This window comes from Prionailurus viverrinus, chromosome A1 (genome assembly GCF_022837055.1).
Source record: "Prionailurus viverrinus isolate Anna chromosome A1, UM_Priviv_1.0, whole genome shotgun sequence".
NCBI lineage: Eukaryota > Metazoa > Chordata > Mammalia > Carnivora > Felidae > Prionailurus > Prionailurus viverrinus.
In genome coordinates, this window is record NC_062561.1 from 226318129 (window position 1) to 226332579 (window position 14451).

Below are 14451 nucleotides of genomic sequence, written 5' to 3' on the forward strand. Positions count from 1 at the left end.
TGATATAAATTTCAATGGGAAAAAAAGCTACAATGATTAAATATGATATTTTGTATATCAGGAATGAGCTCAGAGATAATCCAGATGGTGGAAAATATTAAAATCTAAAAAAGGAAGATATTTTTAAATTTAACTCTGTCAGTGCAAAATCTTCTTCTAATTTTATTTTTGAAAGAACACCATTGACATGACCACAGAAGTCTGAAAAAAAAACCTTTAATTGAGCAACTGTTCATAATAACTTACCATATCACATAGGTACTAAAAAATATGTATACTATATAGAGGCAGAATGTTTAAGCAAAGTTTTGTGTCCATGAGAATTGGCATGGGAAAGAAAACCTTGCATTTACTCAGAAAGCATATTTGCATCTTATCAAAGAGTTGAAAATGTCCCTGTTAATGTATACAGTTTTTTTTTGTAATAGAAGTCAAATAGTTAAAAAATATATATCATGGTGGTTTTTTTAATAACCTTAGCTGGAATTCTCTGATATTGGTAAGAAGTCATCTCTGATACTTCAGTAGCATTTTGCATATGATTAGAAGCAATGCTTTTGCATTTTGTTCTGAACACTTATTTTTAACTTGTCAAATGCTGCTTTAACAGAGAGTGGTCCTGCATACTTTTGACGGCCAAGAGCTGTGCTGTCACAGCAAAGGAAATCAAGTGGCCTGAATATGACCAATTAATTCTAAAGCTCAGGTCACAAAGGATTTTTTAATGTATGGAACAAATACACATGTGCGTGCACACGCGCACACACACACACACACACACACACAAAGCGATAGGATTAGAAATGGAATTGATGTAAATTCATGTAACAAAAGTATTTAAAGATAGTCTGATCCCTTGAAAACACAAAGAAACATAGATTGCCTCCTATACGTAAGGTTCAGCAGACTTCGTAATGAGAGCTTAATCCTTTTTTGCCGTTAGATCATTTATTCACTTTCGTTTCAAGTCATATTCCTTGAACTGATACAGAATTTACATATGTCTCTTCATTCAAATGTGTCATTAAGATGCAGGCTATGTTACAGGGCTTGAAAATGATCTTCAGACATCTGTCTCTGGAACACTTAAGAAGCTAGCTACTCCAAACAGACCCTGGACAGTTCTCATCAGAATATGTCCCTGATGCTGAGAATTAGCATGAGAAATAACTTAAAAGCAGAATTTTATCATTGTGTGAGTAAGGTCAACACTGTGGAGTTTATGCAAGCAGTGAAACACGCATTTGGCAACTCTGGGGAACAATGTTCCTATTTTGCATTGTCATACCTACCATGAAGCACATAGCACATTCTGAAAAAGAAAGAGAGAGATGGAATTTTCATCTAAAAAAACCTCAAATCTTGATGTAGGAAGATTTCATTTGGGTCCAATTCATAGCATCCTCATTGGGCTGATCTAGTGGGGGAGGGCAAGGAATGGAGCTAGAGTAGACACAGGATTTAACATTTATGGAAATTTCTTATAAAATAATGATCTATAATATCAAACAGAGAAAATCACTGATGAATTACAGACACAAAGGAGTCTGTGAGTTTGTGTGCCTGAATTACTGATTAGTAAAAATATGGAGAAAGCTGACATATTTGTCTAAACTAAATTGATGATTAAATACCCTGAGCCTGTTGTTATCTCTTGTATTAGTTTTCTATCACTGCTGTAGCAAGTTCTATCACAAACATAATACAACCATTTATCACAGCTCTGTAGGTTGGCTGACTAAGTGAGCTTGACTGGGTTCTCAGCTTAGGGTCTCACAGTGCCAAAATCACTATGTGAGCTGGTCTGGACCCATAGCTGGAAGCTCTGGGAAAAAACAGAGAGGGAAAGGAAGAAGGAAGGAAGGAAGGAAGGAAGGAAGGGAAGGGAAGAGGGTGGGAGGGAAGAGAGACAGGAAGGAAGGCAGGAAGGCAGGCAGGCAGGCAGGAAGGAAGGAAGGAAGGAAGGAAGGAATCTACTTCCAAGCTTATTTAGGTTTTGGGAAGAATTCAGCCCCTTGTGGCTGTAGGACTAAGGTTCTTATTTCCTTGCTGGATTTCAGCTAGGAGATTCTCTTAGCTCTGTAAGACAGCCCATGTTCCTTCTCATATGGCCCTCTCAATCTTCAAAGTTTGCAATGGAACATCAAGTCTATCTCAAGCTTCAAATCTCCCTGACTTCTTCCGCCATCAGAAGTTGCTTTTAAGAGTTTGTGTGATCAGATTAGATTCATTTAATGTTATCTCCCTCTCTTAGAATCAGCTGTGCCATACGGCATGACATAATCATGGAAGCGATATCTCTTTATACCCGTAGGTTCTTGGGATTAGACCTGGGCATCTCTGGGGGGAGCATTTTAGAAATTTTGCCTAATCACATCTCCTTTCAAGGAATCCACGACACTCAGAAGCAGCGACCTTCTTCCATAGTCCTTATCGCATTTTCCCTCTTTTATTCTCTTGTGCCAAAATTGTTGAATCAGCGAGTACATCCTCTTCTACCAGCATCCCATTCCAGTTCTCCATCGATGAAAGTTTTAACAATCGCTTCATTGCAACATGCAGTGCGTCTGTCTACTCTCAGTGATGGGATCCTCAATGCCGGTTGGAGAGTGAGTGTTTTATCAGTAAAATCCCCTTTTATAGTCTGCTCCTGAGAGTCATTTCTGACATCCACTGTCTTACAAGAGCCCCGCTGGAAACAGACTCTGAGAGGGAGACTGACTTTATTGGGGGATGTTCTCAAGTAATACACGTATCAGAAAGGTAGGAAAGATAGTACTGACCAGAGGGAGAAGGAGGTATTTGATGTAGTGGTAAAGGAAGTCTTAGTCAACCCTGCAGATAGTTCTAGAGCTGGGGTGACCCTTCAGGGCCTGGTGGCTGGGCCTTTGTATCCCCACATTAGCCAGTCCTAGGAGGTAATTCCTTGTAGCGGTGAGCAATTCTGGTGACATATCAGCTGGATGAGAAGACGTGGAAACACTACGATGTCTAGTATCTATTAACACTATCATATATACTAACATTATTGTGTCCATTAAGACTACCATATATTCTAACACTGAAGTACCTACTAAGTATCTGCTTATACTAGAGCATTTACTAACACTAGTATCTCTCCCACTGTAGGAAGAAATGATCTTTGCTCCACTGGAAGTTTCTTGAATTCTATTCCAAATCAGAGAAAATATTCTTGATTTCAGAACGTTTACAGTAAATGAAAGCAAAAATGTACCACGCTCGGTGGCCGTCAGGGTAGACAAAGTACAAATGACAATAGAGACGATACTTATAAAAACACTAAATCCTTTCCGGCAAGAATCTAGGAACTCACATGTTGTCTCTTTTATTTGAAAAGCAAATGTAGACGGCGGGCGCCTGAGTGGCCTAGTCGGTTAAGCATCGGACACTGGCTCAGGTCATGATCTCCCAGTTTGAGACACGATCTCATGGTTTGTGAGTTTGAGCCTCACTTCAAAATCCACACTGACAGCACAGAACCCGCCTCGGATCCTCTGTCTCCCTCTCTGTCTGCCCCTCCGCCACTCACAAGCCTGTGGTGTGCACATGCACGGCCTCTCAAAAGTGAACATTAAAAACCTTACTTTTTAATTTAAATAGTAAAATCTTTCTTCCTTCTAGTCGCACCTGCTAAACTAAGTCTCACTTTCCAACAGAGATATGTTGGTTTCGTATTTAAACTCCAGTGGAGTCAAATGCATTATTGGTAAAGACTCTCAATGCTAGAGACCTAAGCTTTAGGTCTCTTTCTCTTTCAGTGTGACCTTGAAGATGTCATTTAACTTCATCCTCTTCTTCCCCCCCCCCCTCATTTTTAAAGTGAAAATATTGGGATAGTTAAGTTTTAATGTTCTTTCCAAGTCAGAAACCATAAGCTAGATAATTGATTTTATTCCGTTTATGAAAAATCCTTCTCCCTCGTGCTTAGATTTCACAATCTGTTTTCTGTGTTTGTCATCTTCACCACTTGAGCAGCCTTGACTTGAAATGTAAGGCCACCCCCGTACAAGCTGTTCTGATCTGCCAAGCTGTCCACTCTCCATCCCACCAACGTGTGTGTGTGTGCGCGCGTGTGCACGCGTTGTTATTTACATACCCTGGCAATAGAAATTCACAGGATACTGTCCTTTAAAAAATTTCCTGTGGTGGCGCCTGGGTGGTTCAGTCAGTTAAACATCCGACTTTGGCTCAGGGCATGATCTCACAGTTCGTGGGTTCGAGCCCCGTGCCCCGTGTCGGGCTCTGTGCTGACAGCTCAGAGCCTGGAGCCTCCTTCAGATTCCGTGTCCCTTCTGTCTCCGCCCTTCCCCTGCTCGCGCTCTGTCTCTCTCTGTCTCTCAAAATTAAATAAATAAATGTTAACAAATTAAAAAAAAAAAACAAATCCTGTGAATGAGCTAACACCTCAAGTGACCATGGGAAGATTTAGAAACTCCAAAAAAGAGAAAACTTCTAACAGCAACTAGAAAGAATGTTCTTGTGTGAAGTAGGCAAAAAGAAAAAAAAAATGTTTCCATGTTTCCTAAAGTGATTCTCTGGGATCCTAAGAATTTGACTTCTATCTTTGATTCTGGCTAATTTTTAGAGAATTTACTTGGCTCTGCCGATGAGCGTTCCAGTGCTAAAAGCCATCACACGCCTTCATGGCTATGTTCTCTTCCCACTCACTTCTCTTTCGATCATGCGCCGCTTTCTCTTATGATTGAAAAACTGCATTTATAAAGAAGAAATAGCCTCACCATCTAGAGGTGAACACCGGTAATGTTCCAATGTGAGTTTGCTGTTATCATGCTTTGCCATGCACTCGGTGTTAAGATTTCGTGTCATTAAATATCTGAGCCTTTTCAGATATCACTCTTGTAACTTGGAATTATTTTTATTGTTTCAAGAAAAAAATAGTTCTGTGATAAAATCAGTTGGAGGAATGTAATATCTAAGATGGCTAGCATATATTTCTGCACTTGGGAAGGCTTGATAGAGATTAAATCACACTAGATTTACTTATTACTAGATTTACTTATTACTAGATTTACTTATCACACTAGATTACTTATTTCAGAGGCAGAATATCATGATTGGTAAGAACACAAATCAGAGAATATTGGCTTCAAAATTTGGCTTTGCCACTCGTAAGATGTCTGACTTCTGGCAAATTGCTTAACTTTGTTAAGTACTTTCTACACTGATAGAAAAGAAATATATATATATATATATATATATATATAAGTACTTTCTACACTGATAGAAAAGAAAATATATAAATATATAAATATATATATATTTATTAGAATTTTTATCATATTTATAAAGCTTATAGATTCCAAGAATGGAAATGTGTTAGTATATAAAATATATGTTTTGTCAGAGTAATGATAATGTGAAAGTTAATACTGATCTAGACGCCAGATACTGTTCTAAGCACTTTATATAGATAACTTCTATTACTTCTCACATTTTTATGAAGCAGGTACAGTTATAACAAAACCCCATTTTACAAGTTAGGTAAGTGGAGAAAAGAGAGGTCAACTGACTTGCTCTAGATTACACAGCTGGTAAACGATCAAGCCAAGATTTGGAGACAATCTTTGCCTTTAACCACTAGTCCAAATCAATGGAAACTGCTTAATCAATTTTATTAGCTTCACATTAGACTAAAGTTTCATATATTAAGCATAACTTATTTAAGATAAAAAGTATTACTTAGGAAAAAGCTGTTTAAGTTTGTCCAATTTGATGACTAAGTAAGATTGAGGCATAGATTTACTTGTGATTGGCTAATCAATTTTCTCATCTGCTTTGAGGATGATTAAAGTAATGTGAATCTTCAGGTAATATATATATTAATCTGAAATTATTATTATGCTATTCATGTGTACTTTTCCAGAGAATATGCCTGGGTTATCATCAATTATATAATATTAAAGCCCACAATAATAAAGGGTTGAGAGCCAAAGTCTAACCTCAAGGTACATATTCAATGTTGTAAATTTGGGTAGTGGTCCAGGATCCACCCAATTCTTTCTGGCAGCAGCATTTTGACTTTCCTTTAGGGAATAACGTCCCCCTTACTCTGAGCACATCTGGTTTAGGTGTGGCCGTGCCTACCTTCTGGACATTGGAGCAGACCTATGACAGCACATGTTCTACTCTGCTTCTTTTTGTCATACCGTTACCCCCACTGACACAGTAACAGACTAAGGAGTGGGCTCATGACCAAAGCCAAGAAGTGAGACATGATACCCAGACATGCTGAAACTGTTCAAAGAGATGCATTTTTTCCCCTGTCTGGTTTACCAAACTGGAAAGATGTGAACTGGGAGCTTCAGAAGGCCACTATTTGGAGAAGAAAATAGTTAAGCAATGGAGTAAGACAAACCGAATCCAGGTGACCTAGTATGCATGTAATAAATGATTTTTTTTTAATTTTTTTTTCAACGTTTATTTATTTTGGGGACAGAGAGAGACAGAGCATGAATGGGGGAGGGGCAGAGAGAGAGGGAGACACAGAATCGGAAGCAGGCTCCAGGCTCCGAGCCATCAGCCCAGAGCCTGACGCGGGGCTCGAACTCACGGACTGCGAGATCGTGACCTGGCTGAAGTCGGACGCTTAACCGACTGCGCCACCCAGGCGCCCCAATAAATGATTTTTTAAATGAATCTATGAAGACATAATTAAATGAAAATAGAAAATTCTGAGCCTTTGGGGTTGGTACGTAGAGCTCGGTAGAACAAGATCAGGCAGGAACAAAGAACTCTGATGTCAGGGTGTATCAGTAACCAATATAAAGAAATCCTGTTTTCATACCTGTGGTGAAATATGCAATCTTGTGAGCTTAATTTATTGTATACAAGACACTCCCAAAAGAATATGCTCCAATCTCTCTTAGTAATCGTTACTTGGAGAAAAATGATTTTATTTATTTAGTGTCACATAGACACATACCGATCCACATATTTTTTAATGTTTATTTTACTTAAAAATGCTGAGTTTTTGGGTGCCTGGGTGCTCAGTTGGTTAAGTGTCTGGCTCTTGGTTTTGGCTCAAGTCATGACCTCACAGTTGGTGAGTCTGAGCCCCGCATCAAGCTCCACAGGGACAGTGCGGAGCCTGCTTGGGATTCTCTCTCTCTGTCTCTCTCTCTCTCTCTGCCCCTTCCTGCTCAAGCCCTTTCTCTCTCTCTCAAAATAAATAAATAAACTTTAAAAATGCTGAGTTTTAATACATTTTCTAACACCTTATGAATATAATTAATATCATAACTTAAATCACAATATTGTGAACTACCTAATATACTGACAATAAAAATGAAATTAAAATAATTCTAAACCTTTTATTACTGTAATCTATGTGGCAATTTACCGAAGTTTTGGAGAAAAAGAGCAGGAACATCTTAAAATAAAATTTTCATATAATTATGCCCACTTAGCACTGCAACAATTTTTATATTAAAGTAATATTTTTTAACGAAACCTCGCTGTGCGTGCAGGTTGTGGAAAGCTATCAGTACCAAAATAGAACATATTTCTATTTCACAGAGAAAAAACATCACTCTCCCCTCAATGACTTGCCTCACTCTCTTTCCCTACACTCCTCACAGCTGAGCCGATTAAACTACCAATAGAACTTCATGCCCACCTGAAGCTTCCGGTCACCACGTCTGTCCATGAGCAGGCACAGTTAGAGTAATGGTTCAGTTGGTTTAAGAGACCCGGCATCTGTCCCCACTGCTCTATAATCCAGTTCTCTTTTAAGACCAGTTGCCTACTTTGTTTTTCACTGGTGTGCCCAGGATTAGAGCCCTGAACCATTACATGATCAGAGTCTTGTGCCCTACCACTTGACCTCATCAACACTGACTGCCATCCTAGTAATCTGTTTCAGTGCTTCGTAGAAAACATCGTAGTTACTGTGCCAAAGAGTAGCGATTGGAATTAAAATGAAGGTAGACTAATTCTGATCCTCAATAGCTCATTGTATAATGGGGAGCAAAACGTATTACAAAGGGAAAGATCTTATCCCATACGAAGCACAGTGAGAGTATCTAATGTGCATCCATTGTGCTTGCTTAGTCTATAAGTTGATTTCAGTCATTTGACAACCACAGAAGGCTATCGTTATAGAACAGAGTATTTTAAAGCTTGACAATGTAAAAGCAATGGTATGGAGGACAGAAGTTGGAAGAAGAAGATGACACAGAAATACTTCATCTTACATAAAAACAAGCCATGATATAAAGTCTATTATGGATATAAAGTACGTCAAGTAGATCAACAAATCGAACCAACAGAAGAACTAAAAGTAAAAATGTTCACCTATCAGAGAGTGAAAGATAAGGCAGAAGTCAGTTTTCATGTTTCATAAATGGAGGCAACTGATAATGTTGAATGTTAAAAAAAAATCATGATATGCGGACACTACTTAGGAAAACCCATTAGGAAGAGACCCATTTGAAAGAAACTATGATAGAGATGTTTAAAATTGGAACCCGCTGAAGATTGGGGCTGGGGCTGGGTTTGGGCAAACAAAAGGAGACTTTCACTTTTTATTTGATATTCCTTCTCTATTTTTGTTATCAAATTTATGTATTAATTTAAAAGTATTGAATTATAAAATGATTATGAAATTTAATGATGGAAATGATATAGGAGCACAAATATCTACACTTCAAACAAGCTGCCTTGGGAAGAAAGTACGTCCAGTCTCTGATGTAGCTGTTCTCATTATTCACGTTTTACAATTTGAGAGTTAGGGACTCAGTGATTTTATGTAAATTGTCCAAAGTTGAAAAGGTAACAAGGACAATTTGCACTGAGTCCTACAAGAATTCAGAATCTGTGTTTCCCATCCAAACTTCATGCTTCCAAACTCACTTCTCACTGGCCTTTACCAGCCAGCAAAGGTTCTAGTGGCAGTGACCCCACCTACTCAGACTTTTTAGTTAACGCTTGTCTGGGGACAATTTCATCGCTGAATTATCTATTTAGTATGTGATCCTCTCATGATATATAGTACTTTTAAATTTATTTCACTTTAAAAGCATTTATTGACAGGCTCCTCGCTGGCTCAGTCAGGAGAGCATGCAACTCTTGATCTTGGGGTTGTAAGTTTGAGGCCCATGTTAGGTGTAGAGACTACTTAAAATAAAATCTTTTAAAAAAACGCATTGAGTACCATCTATGAACTGAGCATTTGTTGGACTTTAAAATGGAACATACAAGTGAATAAGATCCTGCTCCAGTAACTCAGAACATTAAACTCTGCTGTGTAGGCAATGACACACTCCAAAGAAGGTGAAATTAGCACGGTGTGCTGTCCATCTTTTTACACGGTTTATTTCTGGAAACATGAACTAACTCCAAAGTCCAAAAGTCGAAAAAAAAAAACTTGCAAGTAATGAAAATATTTTTTGTTCTCAAAGAGGTAAAAATGCTATTAAGACTCTAATCACACCTACTAGTGATGCCCAAACATTGTTAAGACATTTCCAGAATTTGAACATATTCTTTTCTCTTTTTTATTTGAGTGTAGCTGACACACAGTTACATTAGTTTCAGGATTAGAACATAGTAATTCCATAGGCTTATTCATTATGCTATGCATACTACATGCTTGAATTTGGTACATTTCTTTGTCAGTTGAAAACTATTAAGCAGTTTAAAACTACTGATCATATTGCTAAGGATAAAATTTCCCATTTTTGTCGGATTGAATGATTTCTAAGTTTTCTCAATTGACACGTTTGTGAGTCATTTTCTTATTTCTATTGTTTCATCTCTCCTGGATTTTCACAAAATAAGAAAGAAAATAGTTTAAAGCAGTTTTCCAGTTGTTTAGTAGAACACATTCTTCAAGCCAAACATGATCAAGAGAGCCAACAGGTAGCATGGATATAAACAGCTTCTGTCATCTTCTCCCTTGCATGTCCTTGCATGTCTCCCTTGCATGTCCTTGAGGAACTTTGTAGAAACTCAAGGTTACGAGGAAACCACTAAGAAATTACCTGTAATTACCTGCAAATTATCTTCAATGTTCTATTGAAATATGAGCATACAGAAACCTCACTATTCCAAGATGGCAGAATTTCTGTATGGAACTGTTGGCTGTCACAGCAGGCCACCAAAAGATAGATCACAAAATAGGCTGAATAGGCTTATTTATTTATAAATTTATTTTTAAGTAGGCTACACCCCCAGTCTGGGGCTTGAGCTCACAACCCTGAGATCAAGATGCCCTACTGACTGAGCGAGCCACCCAGGTGCCCCTGAATAGGCATATTTAAAACACTCTTGAGTGCCAATATTTAATATTCTAATGTTCAGGTTAATGGCAGATCAAAAGTATAAAATTCAAGGACCACCTGTATGTGGGAAACATAGAAATATAGACATAGCCTCTGACAAGGACCTGCACTCTGGCAGGATTGTAACGTAGACAGGTGGACCAAGACCCTCCCCCGGCCCCCCCAAAAAAAGCATTTCTGAATTTCTTGTCTCTTCCATTTTCCCCCTTAATCATTATTTTCATCTGTTTACACTTTTAGTCATCTTTGTCTTTCCTCTGCCATATATCCTGTTACTCCTTTGCTTTTAAAGTAGCAATGGCTAGACTTTTATTTATATCCATTGTCCAAAAATAAAAATAAAAAGGAGAGAGAGAGAGAGAGACAGGGAGAACTTATCTTCTTGTCAGCCAACAAGGAATAATTCTCTTGGTTTTGAATCATCAATCATTTTCACCATCGCTTACTGTAATATTTAACTTCTAGTACTATCCTTATTTCAGGTAAATTTAAGTTATAAGGGTCTAGGTACCACTATATGGATGCTTACTGTTTGAAATTTTTCTGTGTAACAGTCACTGAATACAAACAAAATAAAAATTCATCAATCTTTACCTACTTTGTCATTTGCTTTCATAGAGGCAGTACAATTTATTGGAAAGAATATGGGAAAACAAACAAACAAAAAATACCCAGGAAATATTTATTTTATTTTCTTTAAAGGTTTTCCTCTCAGTGTCTCCTGTTTTACTTTAATGGCTTCACCAATCACCCAGACAACCGAGTTCTTTCTCTATCCTGTCTATCAATCCCCCATAGCATGTTGGTTATTAAGTCTGATTTATTGTACTTTTGGTATTTCTTTTTTTTCAGTTGTTTTTTCTTTTTCTTTCTCTTTCTTAAAAATATAATTTATTGTCAAATTGGCTAACATATAGTGTATACCGTGTGCTCTTGGCTTTGGGGGTAGATTCCCGTGATTCATCGCTTATATACAACACCCAGTGCTCATCCCAGCAAGTGCCCTCCTCAATGCCCATCATCCATTTTCCCCTCTCTCCCTGTTTCCCCATCAGCCCTCAGTTTTTTCTCTGTATTTAAGAGTCTCTTATGGTTTGCCTCCCTCTCTGTTTGAAACTATTTTTCCCCTTCCCTTTCCCCACGGTCTTCTGTTAAGTTTCTCAAGTATTTCTTAAATGTATCTTCTGTCTTTCTTCACTGAAACTACCCCAACTCAGCTACTCATGATTCTTCTTCTTAACTCTTATTTTTCCTATGACAGATTTCCATTCCATTTGCTTTCATTCTCTCCAGAGCACCCACAATACTATAAGCCAGTTTCATCTTATTACGTTAAAAATCTGATATTCCATTACTCAAAATTCTATAATAGATGGTCAATGGACTAGGAAATAACTGAATATTCTGACTTCATTCTGCCACCATGTCTAGACTTACTGGCTCCTTCCTTCATCCACACCTTCGCACACTCTCTGAAATGTTTTTCTTCCACCCAGCAGTCTTCTAGTCTTCTTCAGGAATCAGTTCTAATGTCAATCATTCTGTGAAATTTTCGTTGTCTCTTCTAACCAACTTATGGGCTTTTAGCCTATGTTCACATTAAAATTTGCACATACCTCTATTATAGCAAATCATACATTATAACGTGCGCACTGACTCTACCTTGATTGCTCTACTGGCTTCTCAAGAGAGCAAAGCATGTCTTTCCACCTCCCAGAAACTGCACCAGCAGTGACTGCCACGTGGTAATGCTAAAAAAATAAGCAAAGAACTTATGAAATCACTGGACATCTTATTTTCTCATTTTATTTAAATATCTTTTAATTTTAATTAGAGGGAGCATAATACAGCAGTCCCGATTGTGATGGGCTCAATTCAAACTCTGGCTCCACCACTCATGAGATCTATAACCTTGAGTAGATATTGTAGCTTCTCTGCACCTCGTTTTCATCATATGTCAAGTGAAGATGACAATAACGCCTAACTCAAGATGTGTGGCAAAATTCTATGAGCTGATATATATAGATTAGTTCACTTGGAACAGTACCTGGCACATGGTAAGAGCCATATAAGAGCTTGACAATTTTTATTAAAACTAACATTATTAATATTTACCTTATCAGTAAAGAGCACTTATTCACATCAATGAGACAAACTATAAAAAATCAAGTTGGCATCGCATATATTTTTCACTATGTGTATTTGACATCAGATGGCGATTGTGTCACTGAGTTATTTTAGGATGTGGATTTTCATTCATCCATTCCATAAACATTTCTTAAGCCTCCAGTTTGGGGTAGACACCCCTCTAGACATTAAAGAAACAAAGATGTATAAGAAATAGTCCTTACCATTAATGTTTTCAATCTAACTGAGGGAGATGAGAAGAAATTAGACAATGACCATGTGACATGGTTAAGTACTAACACAAGTACACAAAATGCAAACATAACACCTATAGCAGGAAGTGAAACAAAGGTTGCATTTTTCTTTCTTTTAAATACCTAAATTAAAAACAAAGATCTTGATCCTCATACTAATTTAGTTCTTATGGTTAAGGAGGAAATCATAAACTAAGCCAATATATGTGTCTAATATTACAGTCAAAATTCAGCATTACAAGCAGGAATTAGCTTTGAGAAATGAAATACACAGATAATACAAGGGCTATTTTATCCATTTATTGAATATTCTTCACACTCAGTGCTATTTACCATAGCTCCCTGAGCAGCCAAAATTACAAATTTGAGCTCTATTTATTATCCTGTACACTATTTACACAGAAATGGAGGTGTCAACACCCACAAAGCAGACAAAAGGGGGGAAACTAAAAAATAAATGAAGTTGATAATTAAAACCATTAAACATTTAAGGATCTTAGAGATAATTTAGTACAAATCTTTAGTGCCGAGATGAAGCACTAAGGTCCCAAGTGGGCTTGGATCAATGTCACTCTGCTAGTTGGTTACAGAGAGGGAACTATAACCCAGGTGTCTAAACAGCAATGCTCATTAATTTATCCTAAAGAAAATGACAGCTGTGCAACATTTCAGGCACATAAGCTTCCCTCTCATTCTCTAATGCATTCCACAGTTCAAGGTCAGTAATTAAAGGAAAGCCATCCCACCAATATATTCATTGCTGGAGAAAATAACACAGACTACGGGGGCAGGGGGGAGCAGGGAAAGAACAGTAAAAACCCAAGGGGTTAGGAATCGGTTGTCTAATGTTCAGAGAACTAACAAGCACAGATTTTAAATCAAGCTAAGGCAACAGAAGCGACATGATTTTCAAGGAAACACAAGGAGACAAGAAGGTTTCCAATAATGGATATATTTTCAGAGCAGATATACAAGCTTATTTTTATTAAAATAAATTCATAGTTTACTAGGGAAAAGTGCTGGATGTCTAAAAAGTTCATCTTATAGATCATACAAATACTGGTGTCTACAAATTAATAGATTTTTCTCTTCTTTCCACGTGGACAAATGTTAATTTTCAAGACAGTGAAATCATGTCTTTGATGTTCACATTCAGAAGGTTATACTCTTTTGTTAAAAATGCATAATACATAATATGCTGTTTGAATTCATGCAAAAACACAATGAATAGGATTTTCCTAGAGTTGATGAGTTGCATAAATAACTCTTTTACCATTGTCTTGTGTATTATTAGGTTACTTCACATTGACGTTTGGCAAAATTGAGACATTAATAGACATTTACAAGATCCTCTGTATTTGAGGATACTGCCTCTCTTTTTGAGATAGTAGAATGCCAGAATACCACCTAAATTCTTCAGTTAAAGGATTCTTCATTCCTTTGAATCTATTTTTTTGATGGTTATGTTCTTCATTAACATTTCACATGATGTGCTTTCATTTTATCAACAGTCAATTGATAAGTACTCCTTTACATGTGATTTGTAGTCTCTAGGAAAGCTTCTTAATTACTACATTATGTTAAATTTGCATTTTGTGTGTTACCAGTTTTACAGTATTATACTTGGAATTAAGCTCATTTAAAAAGTACTAACAGCCAAAAAAAAAAAAAAAAAACCGGATCAAGAATCAAGACAAAGTTGGGATTATACCAGGAATTTAAGCTTAAGATTTATATCCTAAAGAGTT